At 40.4% G+C, this 20,252-nt stretch overlaps 1 protein-coding gene across 5 annotated transcripts in view; it reads right to left on the bottom strand.

Moving 5' to 3' along the window:
- Sclt1 (sodium channel and clathrin linker 1) overlaps nucleotides 1-20,252 on the bottom strand; it is a 132,569-nt gene that overhangs the window by 6,044 nt on the left and 106,273 nt on the right. The gene's annotated exons all lie outside the window — the stretch shown is intronic.

Genomic DNA, 20,252 nt, shown 5'->3' with positions numbered 1-20,252 from the left:
ATGTCTTAAAAAGAAAAACAAAACAAAATAAAAAAAACCAAATAGAAAAAACCCAAACCAACCAACCAACCAAACAAACAAACAAAAAAAACCCAAAACAACAAAAAAAAATGATGGTACCTTGGGCTTGGAAATAGCTCAGCAGCTAAGAGCACTTGATGTTCTTGTAAAGACCTGGGCTAGGTTCCCAGAGTCCACGTAAGGCTGCTTACACTGCCTATAACTCCAGTTCCAAGAATTCTGATGCTCTCCTTTTGTCTCTGTGGACACTACACACATATAGTATTTGCTCAGTCAGGCAGACACAAATACATATAAATAAAAACGTAAACTTATGCCACTTTGACTAGTAGACTGTATTGTGTGTGTCTGTGTGAGGTACATTTTTCATCTCTCTCTCTCATGCTCCATAAGCTGAAGCTATCTGATGCGGAGTTGCTGGTGCTTTCTCCTCCTCCTCCTCCTCTGAGGCAGGCTTTCACTATGCATTGTGGCTGGCCTGAAACTCAATTATAGAAATCACAGTGGCCTCAAACTTGCAGAGATCTGCTTGCCTCTGTCTCCTGAGTGCTGAGATTAAAGATGAGTGTCACTCTGTCTGGTGTCATCTTTTTAATTTAAACATGCAAGCATGTGTTGCTTTGGGCCAAGCTAATCTCAAAAGTCTCAGGCTGAGCTATATACAATGCAGTCATCTAGGAATGCAGGTGTCTCTGATCTCCACAGCCTGCCAGCAGAGTGGGGACTCACGGCAAGGAAGAAGGCAATTTAGTTCAGCATGGCTAAGGAGCTGTGTTGGCTCAGACTTCAAGAGTCTGACTCTGAGTGGTTTCTTAAGTGTACTTATGCACAGTACAGTTTCATAAACTTTTTTCTGGTGATTTATTCCATCTTATGTATACAATAAAGCATACCTACATCTCTTGAAGAACAAAGCAAGCTAAATAAAGATTGCGTATGACTACACTGAAATTCTCTGTAAAGTACATGTGACACCTTCCACAAATTCTATAGATTTACTAAGAACAATGAACTCATGATAAAGGTTTGGGGTCCCGGTGTGGTGACACAGATAGTGCAAAGTTCACCAGGGCAGAATGCAGGTACAATTCTGGGCCCAAAACAAGCATTGCATCTTTTTTTTTCCCTCAAAAAAACCAACCCTGTGTGCTAAGATTCCAGGTTCTCTGCTTATCTATCAGCATAAGGACCTATATGCCTATATAAGTGAATCAAAACGAATTTCAAATAAAACCTGTAGTACTGAAATTGCGAATTCAGTATTGGCTTTTGTCCTTTGACTTTATATTTCTAAAATTAATCAATAAAATAACGCTCCTAAAGTAGTTGCAGCTTTCTGAGTACCATAAAGCAGCATGGGTCGGTAGTCCGAGGTGTACTATGTTGGAGGGCATGGCTGCGAGGCTGAGTAAGCTGTGTGTTATTACACATAAGCCGGGACAGGGTCACGTTCCACCAATTACCAGGTCCACTAGTACTTCCTGACTACTCATCACAGGCTGATGTGGGCCAAGCAGAGGCAGGCACAGTGCTGCCATCCCCAGACCCCTGCACACATGAAAGGCCACTGCTCACATGCCTTCAATGGATGTGTTAGCTTGGCTTCACAACAGGTGTTTGGACTGCTAGCCCTGACTGCATCTCAGACAAACCCAAATGTTTAATCTTCCCTTCAGTGGTGACAACATAGAGAAACTGTATTTAAAACATTTCATGCATCTTAAAATCACTGTTACAGTTATCTGAATGGACAGTAATAATTTTCCACAAACTTAGGATAACAAAGATACAAGTGATTAAATAAAAATACTAATTTCATTCTAAATTAAAAAGTATTTATTGGCCCTGCCAGAGCCTTACAAATACAGAGTCAGATGCTGACAGCCAACCACTGCACTGAGTGCAGGGTCCCCAGTGCAGGGAGGAGCTAGAGAAAGGATTGAAGGAGCTGAAGGGGTTTTCAACCCCATAGGAAGAACAACAATATTAAACAACCAGACCCTCAGAGCTCCCAGGGACTAAGCCACCCACCTAGATGTACACATGGAGTGACCCATGGCTCCAGCTGCATATGTATCAGAGGATGGCCTTGTCGGGCATCAATGGTAGGAGAGGCCCTTGGTCCTGTGAAGGTTTGATAGATGCTCCAGTGTAGAAAAATTGAGGGCGGGAGGCAAGAGTGGGTGGGTGGGTGGAAGAACACCCTCATAGAAGCAGGGGGAGGAGGGATGGGATAGGGAGTTTCCTGGAGAGGGGGAAACTGGGTAAGGGGATTAACACTTGAAATGTAAATAAATTAAAAAAGTATTTATCTCTGCATATCAAGTTTTGTCATGTTCCACTGAATTGCAAGCAACACGGATGGTTACTTTCATATGACTATAACCTAGCATTCAAAAAAAGATGATGATAGTGGTTATAATACTATTAAACATACAGTGCTTCCCACACAACAGGCAATTCAGGTACATTCAGAATTGAACTTATTTAGTTGTCAAAATAACCTGGGGAGGTCTAATTTTGTATATGGGAAAACTAAAAATAAAGTTTAAAAGAAATGTTCAACATCATTAATTATTAGGGAAATGCAAATCAAAACAACCCTGAGATTTCACCTCACACCAGTCAGAATGGCTAAGGTCAAAAATTCAGGAGACAGCAGGTGTTGGCGAGGATGTGGAGAAAGAGGAACACTCCTCCCCTGCTGGTGGGATTGCAAGATGGTGCAACCACTTTGGAAATCAGTCTGGCGGTTCCTCAGAAAACTGGGCATGTCACTTCCTGAGGACCCTGTTATACCACTACTGGGCATATATCCAGAGGATTCTTCAGCATGCAATAAGGACACATGCTCCACTATGTTCATAGCAGCCCTATTTGTAATAGCCAGAAGCTGGAAAGAACCTAGATGTCCTTCAACGGAGGAATGGATACAAAAAATGTGGTATATTTATACAATGGAGTACTATTCAGCCATTAGAAACAATGAATTCATGAAATTCTTAGACAAATGGATGGAGCTGGAGAACATCATACTAAGTGAGGTAACCCAGTCTCAAAAGATCAATCATGGTATGCACTCACTGATAAGTGGATATTAGCCTAGAAACTTTGAATACCCAGGACATAATCCACAAATTAAATGATGTCCAAAAAGAATGGAGGAGTGGGCCCTGGTTCTGGAAAGACTCAGTGCAAGAGTATAGGGGAATTCCAGAACAGGGAAGTGGGAAGGGGTAGATGGAAGAATAGGGGGACGGAAGAGGGTTTATGGGACTTGCGGGGAGTGGGGACCCAGAAAAGGGGAAATCATTTGCAATATAAATAAAAATAAATAAATAAAAAAAAGAAGAAATCTGTAGTCACCACCCACATGATTAAGTAAACGCCAGTGTAAACAAGACTTGTTACTTCCAAACTTTTAGATGCACCTCTTAGTTGCTGATGCTGAAGATAGAGTCTCACTATGTAGTCCAGGATAGCCTCAAATTTGTGACCCTCCTTCCTTCCTTTGCCTCCTTGTGCTGAGACAAGAGTCTGTGTCACCACACATAACTCCCCCAATTTTAAAATATACATGCAAATCCTGAGTGTAGCCAGTTATTATTAATGATTGAATCATTTTTAAAAAGGTAACTCTTAAAATAATTATTATGTAACTTGTAAAGCTCAAAATAACATAAAAAGGGCACTTTGCTTGGTGCTAAAAGGAAAAAAAAAGTCAAGTAGGATCACCAAACTCATTGTCAGGATTCAAAAAACTTTAATCCTTTAAAAATTAGTGGCTTTCTTTTGGTTCTAGAAATGAGTCTAGGCCTTAAGAATGCTAAATATAGGCTTTATCACTGGGATGTATCCCTATCCACCAAGTCCTCTGAAGTCGGTATTGGCAATCCATGACCTACACTACAACAGGGCAGGCAACTATTAAATTTGTGTTAGATATGAGAGTGGGGAGGGGAGAGAGACACAGAGAGACATGGGGATGGGGGAAGGGAGTGAGGGAGGAAGGGAGAAAGAAGAGGAAGAGAAGGAGGAAGATGAGGAAGAGGAGGAGGAGTGGATGCCCGAGTGTGAATGAGTATAAGCAGGTGTATCAGGATTTCTACATACATTTTTGGACACCTAACAAGTTAATCCTTATTTCTGACTTCTGCCTTAAAAGTCTCATTTCAAAGGCATGGAACTATCACTTTTTGCATATAATATGATAGTCTACCTAAGTGACCCAAAAAACTCCATCAGAGAACTCCTACAGCTGATAAACAACTTCAGCAAAGTGGCAGGTTATAGAATCAACTCAAGCAAATCAGTAGCCTTCCTATACTCAAAGGATAAGCAGGCTGAGAAAGAAGTTAGGGAAATGACCCCCTTCACAATAGCCACAAACAGTATAAAGTATCTTGGGGTGACTCTGACCAAACAAGTGAAAGATCTGTATGACGAGAACTCCAAGTCTCTGAAGAAGGAAATGGAAGAGGACCTCAGAAAATGGAAAAATCTCCCATGCTCATGGATTGGCAGGATTAATATAGTTAAAATGACCATTTTGCCAAAAGCAATATACAGATTCAACGCAATACCCATTAAAATCCCAACTCAGTTCTTCAGAGAGTTAGAAAGAGCAATTCTCAAATTCATCTGGAATAACAACCCAGGATAGCTAAAACTATTCTCAGCAACAAAAAAATTCTGGGGGAATCAGTATCCCTGACCTCAAGCAATACTACAGAGCAATAGTGTTAAAAATTGCATGGTATTGGTACAGTGACAGGCAGGTGGATCAATGGAATAGGATTGAACATCCAGAAATGAACCCACACACCGATGGCCACTTGATCCTCAACAAAGGGGCTGAAAACATCCAGTGGAAAAAAGATAGCCTTTTCAACAAAGGGTGCTGGGTCAACTGGAGGTCAGCATGCAGAAGAATGCGAATTGATCCATCCTTGTCTCCTTGTACTAAGCTCAACTCCAAATGGACCAAGGACCTCCACATAAAGCCAGACACTCTGAAGCTAACAGAAAAGAAACTGGGGAAGACCCTTGAGGACATCGGTACAGGGGAAAAGTTCCTGAACAGAACACCAATAGCTTATGCTCTAAGATCAAGAATTGACAAATGGGACCTCATAAAATTACAAAGTTTCTGTAAGGCAAAGGACACCATCAAAAGGACAAATTGGCAATCAACAAATTGGGAAAAGATCTTCACCAACCCTACATCTGACAGAGGGCTAATATCCAATATATATAAAGAACTCAAGAAGTTAGACCCCAGAAAACCAAATAACCCTATTAAAAAATGGAATACAGAGCTAAACAAAGAATTTTCACTCGAAGAACTTCGGATGGCTGAGAAGCATCTTAAAAATTGCTCAACATCATTAGTCATTAGGGAAATGCAAATCAAAACAACCCTGAGATTTCACCTTACACCACTCAGAATGGCTAAGATTAAAAACTCAGGAGACAATAGGTGTTGGTGAGGATGTGGAGAACGAGGAACACTCCTCCACTGCTGGTGGGGTTGCAAATTGGTATAACCACTCTGGAAATCAGTTTGGCGGTTCCTCAGAAAACTGGGCACACCACTTCCGGAGGATCCTGCTATACCACTCCTGGGCATATACCCAGAGGATTCCCCACCATGTAATAAGGATACATGCTCCACTATGTTCACAGCAGCCCTATTTATAATAGCCAGAAGCTGGAAAGAACCCAGGTGTCCCTCAATGGAGGAATGGATACAAAAAATGTGGTATATATACACAATGGAGTACTATTCAGTCATTAGAAACAATGAATTCATGAAATTCTTAGACAAATGGATGGAGCTGGAGAATATCATTCTAAGTGAGGTAACCCAGTCTCAAATGATCAATCACGGTATGCACTCACTAATAAGTGGATATCAGCCTAGAAAATTGGAATACCCAAGACATAATCCACATATCAAATGAGGTACAAGAAGAACGGAGGAGTGGCCCCTGGTTCTGGAAAGACTCAGTGTACCAGTATAAGGCAAAACCAGAACAGGGAAGAGGGAAGGGGTGGATGGGAGAACAGGGGGGGGGAAGAAGGATTATGGGACTTTTGGGGAGTGGGGGGCCAGAAAAGGGGAAATCATTTGAAATGTAAATAAAAAATATATCGAATAAAAAAAAAGACAGCAAAAAAAAAAAAAAGGGCATGGAACTAAGTATATGTATTGCTGAACTTTTTGCATTTTTTGCAAACCTATAACTCATATTGAGAAGTCAAAATTTTTATTAATATCTCTACCCTAATTATCTAGGTTAAGTATCTCCTGCTTCTTTCTTTGGCTTAAATGCAACATCCCACCCCCCCACCCCCCGCCCAGATTTTAGAACTAAATTTTAAGATTTATTCTACTGACCAGCTTCGACAGAAGAAATGCACTCAGCACTCAGAACAGTTCACACACAAGCACTATACCATTGTTTCCCTTACCACACATCCCTAGCATGTTTCTTGATGGACACCACCTTAAATATTTTTCTTACTTGAGTAATAGCTGTCAATATCTCTATGCTTTTGAACTAAATATAGTCCACGTTCTTGATAAAAGCTTCCAGAATTCTCTGAATTCTGATCTTGTGTAATTTATTTTTCTAATTTTATTTCTAAGAAAGCCTGGGTTTTGAGTGTCTCCCAAACAAAACACATTTGTATCACCTTTAGAATAATGGCTATGCTATTTTTTGTTTCTTCTTTTTCTATTTCTTTTTCCTATTAAAGTTCTACACATACTTTAAGACTCTATCCTTCTCCCCTTCTGTCCTATTTTAAGTCTTTCTCTTTTTTTTATTTGATATATTTTAAATTTACATTTCAAATGATTTCCCCTTTTCTAGACTCCCACTCCCTGAAAGTCCCATCAGCCCCCTTCCCTCCCCGTTTTCCCACCCAACCCTTCCCACTTCCCTGTTCTGGTTTTGCCCTATACTGCTTCACTGAGTCTTTCCAGAATAAGGGGCCACTCCTCCTTTCTTCTTGTACCTCATTTGATGTGTGGATTATGTTTTGGGTATTCCAGTTTTCTAGGTTAATATCCACTTATTAGTGAGTGCAAAACATGATTCATCTTTTGAGTCTGGGTTCCTCACTTAGTATGATGTTCTTAATGGCTTCTCTCTTCTTCACATCTTTACAACATATCTGTAAAAGAATTTACTAATGTTTATTAGACATACACACACAAACACACACACACACATCCCTTCTCCAAGTAGATTGTAAACTTGAAAAAGGGAATTAATATTTTTCAAAATGTTTACCATCATGTTTACACAGGGAATCAGTGTGAACTTGTTAATTTATGGCTGTCTTTTAAAAATTTATTTTTGTTTATTATGTGTATGTGTGTTTGTATATGTGGTGTGTGCTGGATGGAGCAGGCTAGAAAAGAGCAATGGGTTTCATGAAAATGGAGTTACAGGAAGTTTTGAGCCACCCGATGCGGGTCCTCTGGAGGTGCTTTTAACTGTTAAGATGTCTCTCCAGCCCCACGGCTTCATTTTTTACACAAAACTTTGAAGTTACAAAATGCTATTGTTCCACAAACATTTAATAAGGAAAGGAGTTTGGATAAAGATTTAATTTAGAGATATTTATATTCTCCTTTATATAAAAGATTTGGAAGTGTTGTCTTGTGAGTGAAATTTCAGGAAGTATAGTTTCCCCTTCTCTATCCTGAAGTTCCCAGAGCCTGCCTATTGTCTGTGGCTCCTCAGTATTTTACTGCCTTTAATACCTGAGGAGGCTGATGCTGTCGACTTTTTATAGAAAATTTCTCATTAGACAATGAGACATTAACCAACCAACCAACCAACCAACCAACCAACCCCCCACCCCCCAAACCCATTCAAGCCCTAAACAAAACATAAACAAATACTAAATGAAATGATTCCTAATGATATTCTGATATATTCACGGATCTATGCCCAGCCCAATGATTATCAGAGAGACTGATGGGAGCAGATGTAGAGACTCATGGCAAACATTAGTTCAAGTTTGGGGAACTGCACTGAAGAGGGCAAGAAAGGTCTGCAGGAGCCTGAGGAGTCAAGGACACCAGGAGAATCTACAAAATTAACTAAGCAGGGCTCATTTGTTCTTATAGAGATTGAAGAAGCAATCATAGAGACTGTGTGTGCCTGCAGTAGGTCCTTTGCATATGTTATGGTTGTTTGGCTTGGATTTTTTGTGGGGCCCCCAACAGTGGGAGTGGGGGTATCTCTGACCCTTTTGTCTGCTTTTGGGACCCTTTCCTTCCTACTGGGTTGCCTCATTCAGCCTTGATAAGAGAGATTGTGCCTAGTCTCACTGCATTCTGTTATGCCACGTTCAACTGATATTCCTGGGGGCTGCTCTTTTCTGAAGGAAATGGAGAAGCAGTGGATCTGGGGAAGACGGAAGGTAGTAGACAGGGAGCACAGAGAACTGGAGAAGTGCAGGGAGGGGAGACTGATATCAGGATATAATATATAAGAAAAGAAAAATGAAAACAAGAATTAAAGTGAAAGTGCACAATTTCTTTATAATTTCTGACAAAGTATATGTCAAAAGTATGCACAGAAGTATAAGAAATCACTATTCATAGTATTACTAACTAGTACCTGCCTAGCCTATCAATGTCACAAACATCTTAGATCATTTATGTTATTTAAGTGACTGAATTCTAGTCAGATTTAAAGAATATAGAAACACTGCACAATATAACTTTGTATATGGTATAACATAAATAAAAGTTAACTTTTGTTACCTAAGGAAACATGCAGTGATATGCCTGGCACTAAAGCCACCAAGCCAGCATTTTTCAGTAATGTATAGAAGCTGGTCTCCACTGTGCACTGTCCTGAGTGTTTGCCCTCCCACAGTCTCAGATTTCACAACAGCTTTCTTATGCAAGATGCAGTGTGTGAGTGAGGCAGATTCTGATATTATGGTCCTAAACACTCTTGACAGTTAATGCAAGATGTGTAAAAAAGGTTCACAGATATCCTAGGCATTCTAAAGAAGGGTAGTTTTATCCAGGAGTTTTACTTCGAATATATGTTTGTTAAAAGTATAGACAAACTGAATATTTCAGCAAAACAGTTTTTCTTTTTAATTTTTATTTTGTGGTATGGAGTTCAAGGCTTCATGCACGCCCACACAAGTTTATTTAAGTGCTATCAAGTTTACTGAGTGCTATCTCTAGGCCTCATTCTGTTTTAGAGTTGTAGTCAGGGATCATTAAGTAGCCCAGCATGGCTACTTTCCCTCTATAGTCCAGGCAGACCTGGACTTGTCATCTTCCCCTTAAGCCTCCTCAATTGTAGGTAAGTTCTCAGCACCGATACTGAAGTCACAACGATTTGTAACTCTCATTTTTTGGGATCTGCCACCCTCTTCTGGCCTTCTATACGTGTGCTTATAAAACACATAAAAAAAAAAAAAGTCTTAGAATCCTAAGGATATTCAAGTCCTCCTCTGATATCCCTGTTGCACTTTTGGATTTTAATTTGAATTAATCTTCAATATTTTACTGGAAATAAGTAAATACACTTTAATGGCGAATGGACGCTGCTTGCCTTTGCTCCTGAAGCCTACTCAATCATGAAGCTTCTCTCACACAGGCGCTTCCCTTTTATATCAGAATGAGTGAGAATCCAATGATTACACTTCCTAGAAGGCTCCTAATCATAAAGTACATTTGGGATACTACAACTAGGAAATAAGTTCTAAAGCCACTTGTTGTTTTTAAAATAAAAATTATTCCTAAGAAGCTTATTTTAAAGTTACTTGAACAAATTCAAATTTATATCATAATACGCTATTTTTTGGTGTTATTTTAGTCAGAGAGTAATCTGAGGGAAATTGCAAAGTTCATTTATTTAAAGAATTCTGAGATGGGAGCAAGTTATGTTCCCCACTCTGTGAAGTGCTAGTGAGACAAAAAGACCAGCTCAAGTCAGTCCTTACTCACACTTAACTGTAGGTAGTAACCATGCTGAAATGATCATGTGCTACAGGAATGAATACCCATGGCTGGAGGGCCAGCTGTCCCGCCGGAGGAAGTAGGCTTGTGTGCTGTTATATGCAAGTTAATAAAAGTGGGATGGACAAAGGCAGCAGAGGACGCGTGAAACAGACAATCAAACCCATGTGTGTAGGCCAGGAGGTAAGGAAGGGCAACACATTTATAGGCCTGAAGGAGATTCCGCATGGACGAGGCACAGCGTGGTTATTAGTAGGCAGGGGATAGAGACAAGAACTGGAAACACAGGCCACAAAGGATTTTATGTGTCAGAACAACTGACATTTATTTTGCATGCATTGTGAAGGTACTTATAATTCTTTAAGAAAAGAAGTGACATAATTAAAGTAAATCTGAGTTTCTGAAAACCTTGCTGATTTGCAGTGGAAAAGTAGCAAAGAACAAGACTGCAGTCAAATTCAGTAGTTTTAGTAGTAATCCTGGTGTAACCAGTGAGCTCAAGCACGGCGAGGGAAGAGACGGCCAGTTTCAGATACGTTAGGTGGTGGATTAGTGGACTGGACTTAAGGGTGCCATGATAACACTCAGAATTCCACCTGAACAAGGGACAGATTATATTACTATTTATGGAAAGGGACCGCTCAGGATGAGATTAAAACAGGGGCCAGGTGAAGCACTGAGTGGGTACACCAATAGAAATGTTTGTGGAGAGTGGGCGATATTGATGGATTTCAAGTAAGGTCAGCATTTGGGGATGGAGAGAGCATTCAATTCCTAGCAGCCACATGGTAGCTCACCACCATCTATAAATTAGTTCTTTAGGAACCACAGCCCTCTTCTGGCCTGTGGGCACACCAAGTGTGTGCAGATGTAGCACAGACTTACATACAGGCCAAACACCCACCTACATAAAATATATAATAATGATGATGGTAATATAATTAAAAAGGGTTGTATTAAATGTTTTACAACATTAGCTCTTTTTTATTTGTTTCTATCTTAGAAACAGATATCCCAACTTACAACTGTGAAGAGTATTTCTTTTTTTTCAAGACAGGGTCTTACTGTGTAGCTCTGGCTGTCCTGGAACTTACAGAGATCCACCTGCTTTTGCCTCCTGAGTGCTGGGCTTAAAGACATGCACCACTATGCCAGGCTGAGTGTATTTCCAACACTAAGTGAACTTCATCTGAGCTCTACTGCTGTGTGTGGCAGCTGAAGTGCTGTGTGAGACGTGCTGGAAAGGAGCTAGGCAAGGCTACTATCAGTATAACGGCACTTCTGAGACAACATGGATGGGCATGCCAAGCAAGGCAGCTAGCTACATCATCAGATACGCAAGCTCTTGAGTTCAATTCAGAGACCGAGTCAGTGAAGGCAGAAAGTGACCAAAGATTACTCTGATGTCAACCTCAGGGCTCCACACATGCACTTGCACACATGTGGGCATGCAGATACACACATGAGAAAACAGAGCTTCCCATTTTCAGTCTTTTAAAGCCAGTTAATGTAACTGTTCCAATCACTATTATTGAGGCACAGCTTAAGGAAAGCTGGTGCTGTGTAGATAGCGGTTACCACGATATGAGGGAAACGTCCCTCAGTGCATGAAATCCCTTCCTGAAGAATGAAGATTAACTCACCCCATGTTCTACCTGACAGTATATGAGAAAATTAAAAACAAGGTGCACTAGTCATCTCAGGGAGGAGAAGGATTTGCCAGCTGCAGTAGCGCTTTCTCTGACGTTCTCTCGTGACAAATTAACACAGCATTGCCAGTTTTTTTCCCACTGAAGTATACTATAATATGCTTGAGCTACTTTTAGTAATTATGCATTTTATAATCTGCTAGTACCAGCGGCTTCTGCTCATCCTGTTAACTAAAAAACAAAAGGCAACGTTAAAAAAGCAGCAGCCGTAGTAGCCAAACATTACAGATATATAGCCAAAATATTATGTTTTAGAGAGTAAAAAGAACTCCTTATGTCAAATGCTACATAATCAACTACACATAGACATACATACACATAGACACACACAAACACACACACACACACAGAGAGAGAGAGAGAGAGAGAGAGAGAGAGAGAGAGAGGGAGAGAGAGAGAGAGAGAGGGAGGAGAGAGAGGGAGGAGAGAGAGATAGGGGAGGGAGAGAGGAACAGACTCACTGTAGAGAGTATCATACATCTGTGTGGGTATGGTACTTGTCAATAATATGATGACCTCTGTCTTAGACAGTAAATAGGAGGTGGAACATCTGGGAGGCAGAAAGGATGCTGGGACAGAGCCAGGTGTCGGGGGCTCGCCTTGGAAGGTGTGGCAAGACAGGCTCATAGCACCTGAGCAATGGTAACTAGCCACATGACAGAACGTAGGTTAGAACAAACGGGTTATTTTAAGTTATGCTCCAGTCAGAGAAGAGCCGAGCTACATGGCCAATGTATTTGCAAATATAGTTTGAGGCTGAGTCTATTTCTGGCCGCAGGGGACAGGAAGGAAGAAAGACCTAACTTCTACAATTCACAGACACAGACACTGAGTTGAGTACCGCTAATCTGAAAAAAACCTAAAATTTGAAGGCTTTTAAAGTATTAGCATTATGCATAAAATATTCCCAAAGTCTGAAAAATGGTTGGGGAGCTGGGAAAGGACAGGTACAGAAAGTAATAATATGTAAAAAGGCCCCAAATCATCTTTTACTCCTAACTGTTCCTTCTTGTCCTATATTCAACCATCAGAATCCTTAATTCTAAAATAAGAGCCAAAAGGAATCTGTTTTTCCTTTTACCACATATTTATTTTGAACACATATACAAATTGAGAAATTCTAACCTTAAAAGTTATTGTTGGGCTGGAAAGATGACTCAGTGGTGATGAGTGGTGCTTGCTGCCATGCCTGCAAACGTGAATTCAATCCTCAGGGTACTAAAGAATGCAAGTACCTTCACCCTCAAGCAATCTCAACAATCAATCAACCAGCCAATCAATCAATCAATGTACACGAAAAGCTTACTGTTCTATATTTTTTTCCTTATGTAGTAAGGTTTATTCACTTATCAAGCTGGTCTACTGTTATTTCTTCCCTCTCTGCTCTCCTCAATGAGAGGGTAAATCCAGATTCCTGTAGACTGAGTCCAGAAATTTGAGCTATATCCATGGTATCCAGCTGGACTGTGACGCAATGCCACAGACCTGGTAATGCACCCTTAGCATCAAACAGTGGACACAACTGTGTGTGAGAGAGTATCTGACTTTAGAATGTTGTGTATGTCCACTAGGTTTTGAATGGATAGTGTTAAAATGTTTTTGTTAAAGTAAAACTTGTTTTTGCAATATATTTCCTGGCTTTTCTCCTGAGGTAGAGTGTGCTGCCTCTGTTCTGGTCATAATAAAAACACCAGTCCAGTGTACTTACATATAATAAATAAATCAATGTTTATTAAAAAATACTACTAATAAAAAAACACCAGCTCTATTACACAGTAAAAGAAGACTGAATTGTTACAGGTACTTTCTTGCTTTTATTTATGACAAATATTCCCAATTTCTTCTGCTCAAAAGTTCTTTGAGATAATTCCAACAGCCTTAGCCAATAAGAGGATAGAATCATCTGACTCACCCATCCTGTGAATGGCCTCACAAGAGCATAGGTTTTAACCTGGCCATTAATCCTGCCTGTGACCCTGTCAACCTCAGCTACACGCATTTGGATAGGTGTGTGGTCCCTGATGCCAATGATGAGGAGCATTTCCACAGCATGTACAGGTCTAAAGAGACTGTCTGGCCTCCTCCTGCATGCTGAGACCTTGCCTGCTCACTGGTTTAGTGAGTGCAGAAAGCTGGGGCTAAGAGTGACAATTCAAACATGCACTAAGCTGTGACATAGTGGAAGCTATTTCTCACGTGCAGCCATTTTGATACCTGTTATTCAACATTTACTCTCTTTTTCACTCTGTTTCTTGGCCTCTAGTAACTAAAAGTTTCTTGTCTACTTATACTTGTCCAAGTCTTTAGGTCTCACATATAAAGTTTTCACTCACCTTTCTGTGCTTGGCTTATTTCATTTAACATTTTATCGTCCAGTTCAACTACAACTAATTTCATTTTTTTTAAATGGCAGATTACTATTCCATTGCAAACATGCATGCAAGCAGACACACAGTTTTTATTCATCCATTCATCCACCAAGGGATATATGATTTGTATACATTTAGGTTATTATGGATAGTGCTTAACACACATAGGGCAAGGGCATGCAGGACTTCTTTGATATACAATTTCATTTCATTTCATCACTTTGTCAGCTATGTCACTGCACTTCTATTTTCAAGCTTTATGGGTGGCTTTAGTGCTTCTTATCATGACTGCACTAATTTAACTTCCTAAGCCACTGTTCTCTCTTACTAATGTTCTTTCAATAGCTTTCTACAAGATTCCCAAGCTTTTCATTGTTGTGGATTGGTTCTAATCCTATTTGTGTTAATTAAGCTCCCCAAATTATATTGGAACCCCTGCTCCTAGTTGGCTTTGATTGGGATATAAAGTTGCTGGTGGCCAATGGCTGGGCAGGGAGACAGAGGCAGGACTTTTAGGATTCCCAGGCGAGAAACCATGGGAAGAAGAAAGGTAGTACCGCCATGCTGGGGAAGCAGCCTCAGGACAACCCAGCAGGGTCCAGGGCAGAGATGAAATATAGATTTAGTAAGTATTAACTCAGGAATATCAGAGGGGAGTATGTATTAGAAACTTGGAGTTAGGGGTGGCCCAGCCGTTATGCTGTGTGTGTGTGTGTGTGTGTGTGTGTCTTTCATTTGTGAATCCACAACATGTGGGCAGGTGGAGAGGAGGTGCACATCCCCGCTGGGGAGTTTAGAGAGGATTAACACTTTACTGCTATATTTCATTTTATTCTTAACATGATTGATTACCATACTGAGCTTTCTCTGAAAACAGAATCAGATCAGGTGACTAAACTTTGAAACCTGTCTACTGTCATTCTTGCATACTCTCATGCAGCTACAGAGTTCCCACGTGCCCAATCCTGGCTAAGGGAGGTAAGAAGTGATCTGAGCCATTGAGGATTTAAAGTCTACTGCCATTCCTTGTCCTCTGTGCTGAAGATCTCAGAAAATCATGTTCAAGACAGTGGAATTTGTAGCAGAGCTTCTCCAGCCAAGTATCTTAGACATGGCTACAAGGATGAAAATCCTACTGCAGTGTTTCTTAACCTGTGGGCTGCAATTCCCACAGGGGCCACCTATCAGACATTCTGTATACCAGATATTTATATTACAATTTGTAACAGCAAAACTACAATTATGAAGAAGCATTGACGTAATTTTATGGTGTGAAGTCACCACAACATGAGAAACTTATATTAAAGGGTCATAGCATTAGGAAAGTTGAGAACAACTGCTCTATTGATTAGTTCATGATATTACTATGCTGTTGGTTTTAATTTTTACTTTTTTTGGCTAAATCAGTAATTCTTTTCCTTTTTTGGACATTAGATTCTGTGTTTTGATTGCAGTGGAAATAAAATCTCTATTTTTCAATACATTCCTTTTTATATGTAGTTCTTTGATTCATTTAGAATTTATTTTATATAAAGAACAATTTCAATGATCTATTGTTGCTCCACTCGTCCACCACCTCTCCTCCACTCTCATCAGACTCCTGAACCACACAGGTTAGCTTCCCATTTCCCACCAATAGATCCTCCTTGCTCTCTGAGCCCTCTGGGCCGAGCCAACTCACCCTGAGCAGTCTGCTAACAGCCCAGGAAGACCTCTATTCTCCTGATACCTCTCTGCCTACCTTCATTGGACCTGAGGCTCTGGAACAATACAGGCCTGCAGGTCTGGAACCATACAGCCCAAGGATACCCATCAGAGACCTCCCATGCCAGAAACATCAAGGTACACCCCCTCCCAATACTTACTACAACAAGAACATCTTCCAGTGACCAAAACCATCAGATGGCTAAAGGTCCTATGAAAGAATACAATCAACAAAAGCTAGGGTACCTCCAAAGTACAGCTACCCCACTACAGCAAGCTTTGGATATTCCAATATAGTTGAAACACAAGAAATGACCTTAAATCCAATTGTATAAAGATGACAGAGGTACTTACAGAGGAAATGAATAAATCTCTTAAAGAAGAACAGGAAAATATAATCAAACAAATAAAGCCTTTAAAGACATTATGGAAAATACAATTAAAGAGGTGAAGGAAATAAATAAAACTGTGCAAGACCTGAAAGTAGAAATAGAAGCAATAAGAAAACACAAACTGAGGAAATCCTGGAGTTGGCAAACCTAGGGAAGAGAGCAGGAACAACAGACACAAGCCTCACCAACAGAATATGGAGATGGAGGAGAGAATCTCAGATGTAGAAGATACAATAGAAGAAATTTGATACATTGGTCAAAGAAAATGTTAAATCTAAAATACTCCTGACAAAAAACATCCAGAAAAGCTGGATTCCATGAAATTACCTAAGCATAGAATAATAAGAATAGAAGAAGGTGAAGAGTCCCAGCTCCAAAGCCCAGAAAATATTCTCAACAAAATCATAGAAGAAAACTTCCTTAACCTAAAGAAAGATGACTATAAACATACAAGAAGCTTAGAGAACACCAATTAGATTGGGTCAGAAAAGAAAAATCCCCCTGCGACACAAATAAAACACAAAATCTATAGAACAAAAAAAGAATATTAAAAGTGATATGAAAAAGTTCAGGTAACAAAGAAAGGCAGACCTATCAGAATTACACATGATTTCTCAACAGAAACTCTAAAAGTGAAAGGGAGTTGGATAGATATCTTGCAACCTCTAAAAAGTTGCAGGGGCCAACCTAGACTAGTAAGCTCAGAAAACTCTCAATTACCATAGATGGAGAAAATAAGATGGTTCAAGACAAATCCAAATTCAAACAATATCTATGCAAAAATATAGTCCTACAGAAAATTTTAGAAGGAAAACTCCAACCCAGGAAAGATAACTACATCCAAAAAAACACAAAAAATAAGTAATTCCATACCAGCAAAAACAAGGGAAGACAACATCGAGAGAGACTCCTGTTTGTCATGGGCTTTTTGAGACTTGGGATGTGGTTTTGCTGTCATTTAAGGAAAGGGGTGTAGTAGAGACTTCCTATCATTGATTTGGGCCCAGAGATTCCCCCAAGGAACAAAGTGAGCCACACCTGAATCCATGTCCCTTATAGGCCTTACTCACAGGGATGTGAAAAGAAAGACATCACCCATAAACTTATCAAAGCAAACTGGTAACATATGGTAAGGGGGTGAATTAAAACCATGTCAAAAAACCAGGATTGATAACTTATCACAATGTACCAGACCAACGAGTCCAAAGACTTCATCTGCACTTAAAAGAAAAAGACACGAAACATGGAGATGTTGGTGGCCTCATGGTCTGCTATTTCAGCATTCACATCTGTTGTGTGCTGGTGTGCATGTCACAGGATGCACAGGCAGAGAACTCCTGTCTCAGGGTCTTAGTCCTACTGCTCAATGCAATCCATTTGAGCTTCTGTCTTTATATCTAACCATCTGTTTACTCATCTATCTGGACCACTCCTATATCTTGCCTAGAAGGTTCTCTGTCTACGTACTTGTACTATGTAGTATCTCTACTTGACCCTGCAATCCTGAGGCCCTTTACCTTCAACAGCTCTCCAAACGGACTAATATCTTATCTAACACCTGCTGTGGATCTGCTTTCAGCAAGGTCTTTGAGTTCTATGGCCTATTTAATCCTCTGATAGTCATCTGTAATCTCTGTACACACACACACACACACACACACACACACACACACACACACACACAGACTGTGAAGTCTAATAGGTGATCTGAGAGTTAATATTAGTAGTGGGAAGGGAATTGGGAAGGGAAATGGGAGTTATTTGATAAACTGTAGCCAATGAAACTGTTAATAAATTCTGACATTGCAATAGATGCAAACGTGTTTGTTTCTGGTTTAGCACACTCACAATATTTTTATTTTTTGACCTTAAATATAATGTGTATATCAATGATTCTCACCTTTATAGATTCTGTTGCAACCCTTCCTCTGATATCCCTCTTTTAAGTACAGTTAACAAGTTAACAGCCTGACTTCAGTGTTTACTGGGAAGCTTATACTCAACAAGGCCCAATGCAAACTTTGGTTATTTTCAATCTTTTAAAGCTTATTCCTGGGGTCGGGAAGATGGCTTAGTGGTAAGGCACTTACTGTAAAGTACGAGGATCTGATTTTGGATCCTTGTACCTTTTAAAGAGACAGATGTGGCTGAGTCTATAAACCCTGAGCGGGCGAGCGGGCGGGCGGGCGGGCGGGTGGGTGGGCAGACAGGGATTAAGGAGGCTCTCTGGCTGACCAGTTTAGCAGGAACAGCTCCAGCTTCAGTGAAGAGACCCTGTCTCATAAACAAGGTGGGGAGTGACTGAGAAAGACCAACGTCAAGCTTTGGTCTCCAGAGGTACATACAGTATGTTACCATCTCCTGCCCACACTAACATTCTTCCCCTATAGCAAAACAAAAAAATAATAAACCCAAATCCGAACAATCAGCCAACAAGCCAATCAAAGCCTTGCTCATCCTGGACCCGCTTCTCTTTGGGCTATAATAATTTGGGTCTCTTCCTCTTTTACATTCTATCTTTTATGGTCTGTTTTTAAAACACAGTTCACTCTTTTTAGGACGATTTTAGGTTTGCAACAGTCTATTTCATAACATCTACTGAACTTTTAAGTGGACAGAAACTCAACATTTCATCTTGAAACTCACTAGTATCCCCTGTCACTGGATAATTGTAAGTTTTTTTCGAGGAGGAATCAGAAAACTTTCTTTAAAAATTACTTATCTACTGTGTGTGTGTTAGAGAGGAGAGAGAGAGAGAGAGAGAGAGAGAGAGAGAGAGAGAGAGAGAGAGAGACAGAGGCAGAGAGAATCCACACGTGCCAGTGTGTGGAGGTCAGAGAACAACTTCATGTTAGGTCACAATGGAGATTCTTTCAGTGTGCTACTGACAATGTCCTAAGATGATTGCCCAGGACCTAACTCAGGCCAAATTCTTACTAGGTGAACAGGATTCTTGTTGGGTAAACAGAAACCTAACCTCCTCATTCCTCAAGAACCCCGAGGCATGCTTCCCTCCACTGTCAGGAAAGCCACTGCTTCCCTTCTCTGCTCTCAATGGTCAGCTGCCCTGGGCAAAGTGCATCTAGTCCCCAGTTACCCTGAACAGTCTGTATGAGGTTAAAGTCCCCACGCTAACTCCTAGGCTGTTTTGGCCAGTGTGCCACCTTCTGAAGCTATACATAAAATTGACAAGGCCCTTCCTACTGAGCTGTTACTTTCTACCTTCTGAGGGAGTCTGACCGTTTGTCCCTCAATAAACTGTCTTTTCTGCCCACAGAGTGGTCTAGTTCCTAGTTTGGTGGTTTTGCTGCAGCTCAGTTCTATGTGGTGTCAGTTCATTCCTCCCACCTTTGTGTGTTTTCAGGGACATGGAGCTCAGGTTGCCGGGCTTGTGCCAAGCTATGCTGCTGGCCCTTTCTTCTTTCCTTCTTTCTTCCTTTCCTTTCTTTTTCCTTCCTTCCTTCCTTCCTTCCTTCCTTCCTTCCTTCCTTCCTTCCTTCCTTCCTTCCTTCCTTCCTTCCTTCCTTCCTTCCTTCGTTCCTTTCTCTCTTTCTCTCTCTCTCTCTCTTTCTTTCTTTCTTTCTTTCTTTCTTTCTTTCTTTCTTTCTTTCTTTCTTTGTTTCTTTCTTTCTTTCTTTCTTTCTTTCTTTCTTTCTTTCTTTCTTTCTTTCTTTCTTTCTTTCTTTCTTTCTTTCTTTCTTTGCTAAATTCTTTGTTTACATTCCAAATGATATCCCCTTTCCCGGTTCCCCCTCCCCATATGTCCCATAAGCCCTCTTCTCTCCACCCATTCTCCAATCACCTTCCTCCTTTTTCCCTGTCCTGGTACTCCCCTGTGATGCTGGATCAAGCCTTTCCAGGATCAGGGCCCTCTCTTTACTTCTTCATGGGAGTCATTTGATATGCTAATTGTGTCTTGGATATTCAGAGCTTTTGGGCTAATTAATATCCACTTATCAGTGATTGCATTCCATGTGTATTCTTTTGTGATTGAGTTACCTCACTTAGGATGATATTTTCCAGTTCCAACCATTTGCCTAAAAATTTCATG

Source organism: Apodemus sylvaticus, chromosome 4 (assembly GCF_947179515.1).
Source record: "Apodemus sylvaticus chromosome 4, mApoSyl1.1, whole genome shotgun sequence".
NCBI lineage: Eukaryota > Metazoa > Chordata > Mammalia > Rodentia > Muridae > Apodemus > Apodemus sylvaticus.
Note: the sequence above shows the minus strand (reverse complement) of the source record. Positions and strands in the feature narration are given on the sequence as shown.